We start from the raw sequence: 11,157 nt of genomic DNA, 5'->3' as shown, positions 1-11,157 counted from the left end.
CCACATCTCACTATTGGACCAATCCAAACAAGACAAGGAGGGACGTGTGCTTGGCTTCAACTAGTGTCCAAATCAAAGGAACAAGAGAGACTCCTCTCTTGCAAGATATAATTTAGTTAGTTTATTGCTTTTATTTGGATTTTTATTCTTATTTGGATAACCTACTAACCTTGCTTGAAGTTTCCCTTGGTTCATTTTGGCACGTTCAGTGGGATCCATGTCCCAAAAATAACCATTTTGTAAAGCGGAAAATCGAACCCTAGGTGTTTCCCCCACTCCAAGGAGAAAGGAGGTCACTAGGATTGACGGTTTTCACTTAGGAGGGACTTTACATTCAAAAGAGGGGTTGAAACCCACAAGATCCAATCCCACACAATGCAAGACTGGATTCTAAATGAGTTTCAAGGGTTGAGACATCAAGGATACCCTCTTTTGTAAAGAATGTAGATAGAAAGATTGAACTAGGAGTACATGTGAAGTAGGAAAGATTCACTTCTAAACGGAGATAGGGACATAGGATGAAGCTATAGACCTGAAATTAGCAGTAAAATGTCGAGACGATGCTGTCCTACAAGTTTGAGTGAAAGTTGACGAGACGATGGCGCCCGAAGTGCACACGGTCCTCCGAAAAATCCGCGAAACGAAGGGGGATCTGTTCGTCTCTGCACAAGGATTCTAGATCTTCAATTACAGCCGCGTACCTGCAACCTACACACAGAAAAGAGAGGATGATTGGGGGGTTAGGGATTAGGGGTTTGCCTTTAGGTCAAACCCCAGTTTTGGAATTAACCAAGAAATGAGAATGCTATAAATGTAAATGTTTGTAATGTAAACAAGTACTGATACCTTGTTGTAAGAATGTTTGTATTCTTACATGCGAAGGTGTAATGATGTTATATGTTGTATGTTGTAGGTGATCTCCTCTTCAATGGTTGAATCCTTTTCTTGAATGCAACACTTAGCCTTGAATGGAGACTTAGAATGCTCAATTGCTTGAAGGAATGTTTGAATGCTTGAATGTTTGAATGTTTGAATATCGCTTCCGCCTCTTGCACACATGTTTTTTTCTCCCTTTTTTTGGGAGGGGAAATGTAGTTTATATACTTGTCAATTAGGGTTAGGAGACTTATTTTTCCAACCTTAGGCTGACATAGGAACATTATTTTCTGAATTGCAAACTTAAAGACCCGATGCCCAACAAGAGACCGGGCCCAAAATAGGGCCAGGGACTAGGGCGCTGGGTGCCATGGTCCTGAGGGACCAGGGCTAGCCGCCATGGTCCTGAAGGACCAGGGCACTGGGCGCCATGGTCCCACCTCCCGGGACAGCAAGGTGCAAGGAAGCATCAGGCCAAGGTGCAGAAATATGCAGTTTTTGATGTCGCAAACAGGTTTCGGGGTCTCCATTCAGGTTCAACGTTGCACCGCCATCATGAAGACCCAAATGCAGTCGAAATTGCAAGTGTCATAATTTTAGGACACTACATTTAGCCCCCACTTTAGCGAGAGTATAAGCGTACGCCCATACTTCTGGTAAAGTACAAGGAAACAACATTGAAAGACTTTCACCATGTCAAGGAGGCAAGATACACCAAGCCCCTAGTGGACTAAGGATCTTACGAATTCGATTGACAAAGTAAAAGGGAAGATCACGAGGGAGAACCATGACTGTCAGTAGTAAGGTTCCCTCACTATGAGTCATGCAAGAAAGATATCAAAAATTTTCAAGGCAAAGCTAAATTTGCCAAGAAATTTTCAAGTATCTTGAAGAGATATGAACGGGGTGTATGCCCCCCTATGTTAAAGCGATCACACATGCCTCATTGGGGGTGATTGCTTTAAGGTAGTGATACATATAAGAAATGAGAAGGGAAAGGAGCACGTTATCACAAGGATTTAGCCCCCAAGTGTGAGATAAGCCCAAGGATAATAGACACAAAACACAAAGCACGAGGTGGCTTCACTTTCCTTGGGGTCAGTATGTTGTATGATAATTCATGTATATCATATGTATGTAAGCATAATTGTTTTTCATTCCCCAATCAAGGAAGGTCACCTAGAAGAAGGGAACACATGTGTCTTTTGAGTCAACATGAGAGAGACAAAAAGAGATCTCAATGCTTTGCATTGTCCTCAAGTAGACAACACTAAGGACAACGAATAGAAGAATGAGAATAACATATAGAAGAAGTAACAAAAGAGATCAAGAGAGGAGGAGAGAGTCTGCTATGCTAATGAAACTAGTCTAGCACGTCATCTACCCCCCGATCTTGCTGATCAATATTTCGGGAAGGCAGGAAACATGCTAGAGGAGGAACATCCAACACAGCAGATGGAGCTATCACAAGATCCAAACAAGGGCTATGTTCATGTTCCAAGCCACGTTGTTCTTGTCTAGGAGCTAGGATAAGTGCTTTAGAAAATTTGTTAGATAAATGGTTATCAACATCAACATATTCATATTCACTATCAGAATGAAGAGGAGTAACATTTTCATCATGAATAACATTTTCATCTATATTATCATCAAGATTTATAAAAATAGGATCTTTAACTCACACAAGATCAAGACCATCATGCATCTTATGTTTAGGAGATTTTGGCTCAATTTTTGGTTGAGGAGAAAATGGAATAATACTAGCTGAAGGTGTTTTTGGGGATTGCAAAGTTTGAGAAGCAGCTACACGAGCTCTAAGATGACGCTTTCATCAGCATTCACGTGCATAACGATTTCATCTAGTCTTAGTAGGAAGTTGAGAAGATTGAGGAGGAGGAATGTTCTCATCCTTATCACTTGGGTGTTTAGGTTGTGTTCTCTTAGGTTGGACAATAGGAGAAGAAGAAGGTCTCTTGTCTCTATAAGAGGAAGGAGGAGGAACTGCTCCATATAAAGGAGGAATATCTAGTTTAGGAAGGAGACCAAGTCCATCATGACGAGGAGGTATAGGTCTACCTTTAGGAAGTTTATTAGATATAGACATAGTCACATCCACAGGGATGGGTTGGGAATCTTCTTGAGGAAAGACATTAGTTTTATCTTTCAAAGGAAGAACTTCCTTCTCAAGAATAATAGGAATATCAGGTTTGGGTGTTCTAGGTTCACTTAGAGATAGGATCATATCTTTTTTCCACTTTTGATAAGATTTGAAAAGATGATCGCTTCGCGGTGGAAGAGATTGGAATTGTTTAGGCCAAAAATAATCAATAGGAACACTAGAAGTTCTTTCAGTTGGTTTAAAGAGACTATGATTGACAATAACAACTTCACCATTGTGGAGAAATTTCAAACACTTGTGAATAGGAGAAGCAATAGCTTTCATGGAAGATAGCCAACGATAGCCTAGCTTCACACAAAATTGTTCGGATGATGGAATAATAGCAAAGCTTACATCAAGGGATTTGTTATGGACCTCAATAGGTAATGTAATAGAACCAATTGCAGGAGAAGAAAATGCATCAAATAGTTTCACAACCACATTTGTTTTGTCGTAAATCACTTGATTCAATTGCAAAGTAAAAAGAAATTCTTCAGTAATGACATTAACCATGCAAGAAGGATCAATAAGCACTCCACGGCAAGGTGTATTCTTGACTTTTGCAACTATATATAGAGGACCATCAGGTGCCCTGATAGTTTCACTGGAATCAAATGTGATGGAAGGTTCTTTAGGGATTTTCTGCTGCTCTACAAAGTTAATCACATTCGGAGTCATAGACACAAGACTATCAGGTGAGAAAGAGGAATCATTAGTCTCAATCACATTAGAGGTATGAGAAGGTAATGGATCAGTAAAAATATTAAGATTTTGGTTAGGAGGAGCTACAGATGTGTTGCCTTTATCATTCACACCTAAAACAGAGATAGTATTATTATCAATCAAATCTTGAATTTTACCCTTTAAAGCAAAACATTTTTCAGTATCATGCCCAGGTTGATGATGAAATTGACAAAAAGATTTGTTATCAAAATAGGGTGAATTAATCTTTGCAGGATCTATTTGCTTTATAGGAGGGAGGGTAAGCACATTTTGTTCCAATAACTTATTCATAATACTATGCAATGATTCATTCAGAGGAGTAAACTTTCTTTCTTTCTTGAAAAACTTAGAAATAGGAGGCACACCTGATGCTGCATTCACATTGTTGTTGATGATGTTTTCATTGAATTTAGTGGACTCTCTATTCAGTTTAAACTTCCCAAATGGTTGTTGACTACTATCACCTTTATCACTCGGAGCCATAGGATTTGCTTGTTCCATTTGACTTACAGTCAGTTGATAATTGTGAAGAGTTGCACACAACTGTTGGAAAGAAGTAATCTCAGAAAGCAGAAGTTTTTCTCTAATATCTTTTTGTAAATTAGAAATAAAGATTCTTTGAATATCATTGTCAGGTACTGGAAAATAAATTTGAGCATACAAATGCTTATATCTACCAATGAAATCAGTCACTTTTTCTTTAACACCTTGTTTACAATGCATTAAATCAATCAAAGTAACTTTAGGACTTATATTGTTTTGAAATTGTTGAATAAAAGCATTTGCAAGTTATTGGAAAGAAGTAATAGAATAGGAAGGCAACGAGCAATACCATTGTAGAGCTGTATCTCTTAATGTTCTAGTAAACAGTTTTGCAAGCAACCTTTGGTCATGAGCAAAATCGGTACATATTGTTTGAAAGGTCTTAACATGTGCTAGAGGATCACCTTTACCATTATAAAGCTCCAATTGCGGGACTTCAACATGCTTAGGGGGAGTAGCTCGAACAATGTCAAGAGAAAGTGGGCACACTAAACTTAGATTGATTCATAGAGGCAATTTGTTGCTGTAAAGAAGAGACAGTTTGTGCAAGATTGTTAATGGTCACTTCAGTCGAAGAGTTCATATTAGACGTGTTAGATTGTGATGGAGGTATTATGTTATTAAAAGAAGGTATTGATTGAGAGTAAGGTGGTGGGACACTATGATAGTTAGTCATAGGAGATGATTGGAAAGAAGGAACACTACAAGGAGGAATGGAAGGGTTAAATGAATTGCCCCCTTGCGTCATGTTCATTTGTGGAGATATAATAGGAACACTCATTGAAGGAATGAATGAAGAAGTTGGATTGAGTGAAGGGAGAGGGTTAATTGAAGAAGGAGGATTTCCCCCATGACTGGTGATCATAGGTGGAATGTCTTGTATTGAAGTAGTCATTATGTTTGATGTAAAAGTAGGTATACTAGCAATAGAAGTTGTCAAAGGAATAGAATGATTGACTTGAGTAGGAGGTTGTGTATAACCTAAAGTTTCGACACAACTCTTCATAGGCATCACATTCGAATCCACAATGTGTGCAATACTACGCAAAATATCAATTCCATTCTTATCATTTTGAACCATACGTTTTAGACCCTCAATTAATGAAAGAGCTTGACTATCGGGGTATTCTTGAGACATCCATTGTCGAAAATCATCCAATTGGTTATCCAATTTCGAAAGTTGTTCTATAGAAACCTCATGGAGAGCTTCTTCATCATTAAGAGGATTAGAGGAATTACCCATGTCCTCGTTAGAAGGGCCATTCAAATTAGGTTCCATCTCCTCAGTAATTAAACCTTGGAAAGACTTAATTCTAAGGCTTCGTCTAATGGGAATAGTGTAAGTAGGGCTTATTGTTGTAAAACTCATGCACTAAAGAGAGAGAGAAGATTTTGAATTTAGAGGTAGCAAATTTCAATGCAATCAGCCAATCTCCTAGATTTAAGCTGTTAAATACAATCAGGACAATCTCCCAAAATTTCAGAAAAAATGTCAGGGACCGTGGCGAACGGAGTGCACACGGTCCTCGCAACTTTTTTCAAAATTTTCAGGGATGAAAGTTATGATGATTTTAAAGCTAATCTGAAAAAATTGAGTGATTTTAAGATCTGTAGATAGGCCAAATTAAAGTTGCAATCTCAAAATTGAACCCTACCAAGATTGTTGAAAAATGCAAAATTTGAATTTTGAAAAGAGAGGGAAACTGAAATTTTGAATTTTATGATTTTAGAGGGAATACTAAAAGCAATGCAGGCTTTGAAATTTAACAATTGACTCAATTTCACACAGAATTCAATTTTGAAAGTGGAAATCAAGGTTGTTGCAATTAAACGTTTAATTTCAAAAGTCACAAACTGCAAAAATTTGAATAAAGCACTAAAATTTCGAATGAATGCCAACACACTTTTTAGATTTAGGACAGTAAGAAACACAATTTTGATATGAATTTCAATTTCAACAATTTTTGAATGATTAAAAGCCTTAATCCAAACAATCACTAGACCAACTTTGACTTTAATTTTGAAAGTGTTAGAATTGATGAAATCAGCCAAGATTCTGGATTTTAGCAGAAAAATACAGTAAGATCTAGCTCCCGAAATTTCAGAAAAAATGTCGGGGACAATGGCGCTCGGGGTGCACACGGTCCTCGCAACTTTTTTCAAAATTTTCAGGGATGAGAGATATTATGATTTTGTTGCGGAATCCAAAGTTACAGTCGATTTGGAGGTTTTTTGATCAGTGAAATCATCGGTCAAAGGCTAAATCAAGAGGGTTTTAAAAATTAGGGTTTTGACACTTAACCACTTAATTTTCAAAATTAAGGCACAAATGTGAATTGACAATTTGCAATAGAAGGGTAGATCTGAAACAAGCATTAACAATTAAACATTTCACAAGCTCAATTACTAAAAAGAAAATTTAGGGTTTTTATGCAATTAACCTCTAAAATTTGGAAAAGATCAAACATGGAAATGTAATTAAGGAAGCAAAATTTTCAGATCTAACCATGAATAATCAGAATTAGGATGTTTCACGTCGGGTTCACCAAAATGTAAAGCGAAAAATCGAACCCTAGGTGTTTCCCCCACTCCAAGGAGAAAGGAGGTCACTAGGATTGACGGTTTTCACTTAGGAGGGACTTTACATTCAAAAGAGGGGTTGAAACTCACAAGATCCAATCCCACACAATGCAAGACTAGATTCTAAATGAGTTTCAAGGGTTGAGACATCAAGGATACCCTCTTTTGTAAAGAATGTAGATAGAAAGATTGAACTAGGAGTACATGTGAAGTAGGAAAGATTCACTTATAAACGGAGATAGGGACATAGGATGAAGCTATAGACCTGAAATTAGCAGTAAAATGTCGAGACAATGTTGTCCTGCAAGTTTGAGCGAAATTTGACGGGACAATGGCGCTCGGAGTGCACACGGTCCTCTGAAAAATCCGCGAAACGAAGGGGGATCTGTTCGTCTCTGCACAAGGATTCCACATCTTCAATTACAGCCGCGTACCTGCAACCTACACACAGAAAAGAGAGGACGATTGGGGGGTTAGGGATTAGGGGTTTGCCTTTAGGTCAAACCCCGGTTTTGGAATTAACCAAGAAATGAGAATGCTATAAATGTAAATGTTTGTAATGTAAACAAGTACTGATACCTTGTTGTAAGAATGTTTGTATTCTTACATGCGAAGGTGTAATGATGTTATATGTTGTATGTTGTAGGTGATCTCCTCTTCAATGGTTGAATCCTTGTCTTGAATGCAACACTTAGCCTTGAATGGAGACTTAGAATGCTCAATTGCTTGAAGGAATGTTTGAATGCTTGAATGTTTGAATGTTTGAATATCGCTTCCGCCTCTTGCACACATATGTTTTTTTCTCCCTTTTTTTGGGAGGGGAAATGTAGTTTATATACTTGTCAATTAGGGTTAGGAGACTGATTTTTCTGACCTTAGGCCAACATAGGAACATTATTTTTCGAATTGCAAACTTAAAGACCCGATGCCCAACAAGAGACCAGGCCCAAAATAGGGCTAGGGACCAGGGCACTGGGCGCCATGGTCCTGAGGGACCAGGGTGCTAGGCGCCATGGTCCTGAAGGACCAGGTTGCTGGGCGCCATGGTCCCACCTCTCGGGATAGCAGGGTGCAAGGAAGGATCAGGCCAAGGTGCAGAAATATGCAATTTTTGATGTCGCAAACAGGTTTCGGGGTCTCCATTCAGGTTCAACGTTGCGCCGCCATCATGAAGACCCAAATTCAGTCGAAATTGCAAGTGTGGCAATTTTAGAATGCTACACATTTTTGTAAGTTTTTTTTATCATTTTTAGTCGCAGGTTCTAGATCAACGTGAGAGTCTGCAAATCAGTGTGTGCAAGCCGGATTCAGTGCATGAGCTTTTGATTTGGCACAGGCATAGGCGCTTTAGCGCGTGCGTTTCAAATTTAAAATTTTACTAACCCACCCTTTTTTGCAGGTTGTTTTTAGCGCATCCGATTAGGCTTTAGCGCATCCAATTTAGTAAAGTTTTTCATACTTTATATTTTTAAGCACTTAAAATATTTTTAAAAAAAAAATCTGAAAAAATCAATTAAAATCAAAATTAAAAAAAAACTTTATTTTTATAATTATGTCATGTTTACATTACAGTAGAATCAGCGCATGCACAAACATTTCAGCGCCTGCGGTCTGATTTAGCGCTTTCGTTTCTCGTTGTCTGTAAAAAAAATTGAATTTGAATTTTTGTAGTATTTTGGTTTTTATGCAAAATCTATTTGTTACAGCGCATGCGCTAGCGGTTCAATGTGGGCATTTCTACTTTAGCGCGACCGTTTTCAGGTATAATCTCTCTTTTTAGGAATTTATCATATGTTTTATGTATTTTCTATTTTAAGCATTCAAACACTGCTTCAGCGCTTGGACAAGTGCTTCAACGCGTTTGTTTGTATATCAGCGCATCCGCTGTACATATATGACTTTTTCTATTCAGATCATATTTTGAGTTTGTTAGGTCTGTACGATCAATCTGAGACTAGAAATAGAAACTACTAATTGTTTGTTTTGCAGGACGTTGGGAGAAGACTCTCTTTTTTTTACTAGCCTAGTTATCTTTCGTGCATTTCTAGATTAGCACACATTTCATTTTAGGCATTAAAATTTACAAATGTCTTCCTTAGATTAGCAGCACATTTCATTTTCTTAAGGGTCAATGAACATCATTATTGCCATTTCTTATTTTATTTTGATTACATGCTTTTACCCTTAGAGTGCATGCCTTCCCGATTTGCCTGGCACTTCGCACAGGCATTGGTGAGAGGGGAACGACCCAAGTGGTAACGAGCTAAAGCCAAGCTCTTCCGAACCACTACAAATAAATGTGTTTGTGACGAAAGTTGCAAGCAATGTGTGTTTATTAGTCCATACCGACACTGTCTCCCCATAAACCCTATAGGGTGTAACCCCTATAAGCTAGGAGCCTTTCGTAACTACGGAGTGTAAAGTGTCACATGTATGGCCACACGAATGGATTCCCTAACTAAGAAATCTTGTGTTTAGAAGCCAAAAACCCTCTAGTCATTGGTGCAAGAGGTCGAACCTCCAAAAGGCGCTCACATTTTTATGGCTCTTAGTAGAGATACGAAGTTCACCATGGGGAGTTTTCATGGGAATTGATGCTTGGCTTCCCCAAAGAAGTGAGTGTTGAGGGTGGAGCCAGTGGGGTCAAGCATCTAAGTATCCACTATGAGTAAGCGTAGCTAGGAAACCAAGTGAGATCCATGACTATTATCCTTGCCAGCCTTAGGAAATGTCTTAAAGGTGAATGATTGTCTTTGGGTCACACTTGGCCAATGTATTTGCTATGTTTGATACTTTCTTGCCAAGAGTAGAGTGAGAAACAATCCCCTCATTTTTCCATGTTTGTCAAACATTCTCAAGTCCAATTTTTCATGCCTTGCATAGTCGAAGTCCATATCTAGTCCATTATATTTTCACCTCATGTTTCATAAGCGTAAGTTGTACAAGTGTCCCAAGAAGTCAATCCATCATCCAATCAAGAAAAATAAGCTTACCCAAGCCCAATTCATTAGACGTCGAAAGTTTTCATATACCAACCGCAAACTTTTTCTCAAACATAGGACCTTTTTGCACTAATATCACAATTACATTCATGGTCATAGCAATGAGTTTGATGTTGGTGAGGAACTAAGAGTATGTGCCCTACACCAAGGATCGGGCTTGTCTTTCAATACCAACCATCATCAAAATCGGGGTGGTCGCATACCTTCATACAATTTTCCTTCCGAACCTATCACTTATTGAGTCATTTCAATTCCAAGGATAATCTAGTCATCAAGTTCTTCTACTCATCATTATCACCCCCCTTTGATCTTTCATCACTAGCACTTTCTAAGGACGTAGCACATCAATCAACCCTTAATCAATCATCCTTCAATCAAATCAACCTCACTCCAAGGTTTTGTACCTTGTGAAGTTTTATTTGGACCTCATCTTTAATCAATTAATCATTTGGCTTTTGTGCTTGGGAAAGAATCTCTCCCAAGTACCTTTGCCTCATCTTTTGAGTCGATCAAGACTCCTATCCTATGTCTTTATTTTTCTTGGGATCATTAGTGAATCCTTAGTAGAAAGAGACTTTGATCATTAACCTAAGGTCTAAATTTTACCCAACTTGGTTGTCACCTTGCTTGTGGTTTCATCAACATCCCCCACCTAAAATCCTCATCCAAGGACTAAGGTACAATCTTAATCAAACTCTTGTCCTAATCCAAGGACCCCATCAATCATTCTATCCAACTTTATCAAAATCCAAAATCCTAGCTAAGTCCTTTCATCAAAACTTTTCTTCCAATAAATTTTCCTAAGATTATTCTTGCATGGTCACAACTCGATCCCAAAAGAAGAAGATGGTCGAACAACAATATGGCATGCCAGACATTAGTATCCTATATCAAGACCCTACACAAGATCCTATGCAAGGGAAAAATATACAACCTGATATCCAAGATCCACAACCACAAGGGGACCCTAATATGGTTGATCAAGATGACCTCTCCCTGGAATTGCAAACATTCTTAGAGGATTCTTACAATCAAGAAATAATGGAGAAATTCATCCAACACAATACCAGTGGTCTTCTAAGGACTCTTATTGAAAATGGAGCTCGCCTTCCCCCTAATTTCGATAGATCTATTCTTGATCAACAACCACAAGGAGAATTCTCTCCTACCCACATTGTTACGCCTATCATTCAACCCCAATCAATAGCTCCTGCGGTATTCGTCCCCATAGTTTCCATCCAACCTTCTTCCTTCTTGACATCTATACCATTATCC

This window comes from Cryptomeria japonica, chromosome 4, assembly GCF_030272615.1.
Source record: "Cryptomeria japonica chromosome 4, Sugi_1.0, whole genome shotgun sequence".
In the NCBI taxonomy this organism is placed as follows: Eukaryota; Viridiplantae; Streptophyta; class Pinopsida; order Cupressales; family Cupressaceae; genus Cryptomeria; species Cryptomeria japonica.
This window is presented reverse-complemented; position numbering follows the sequence as displayed.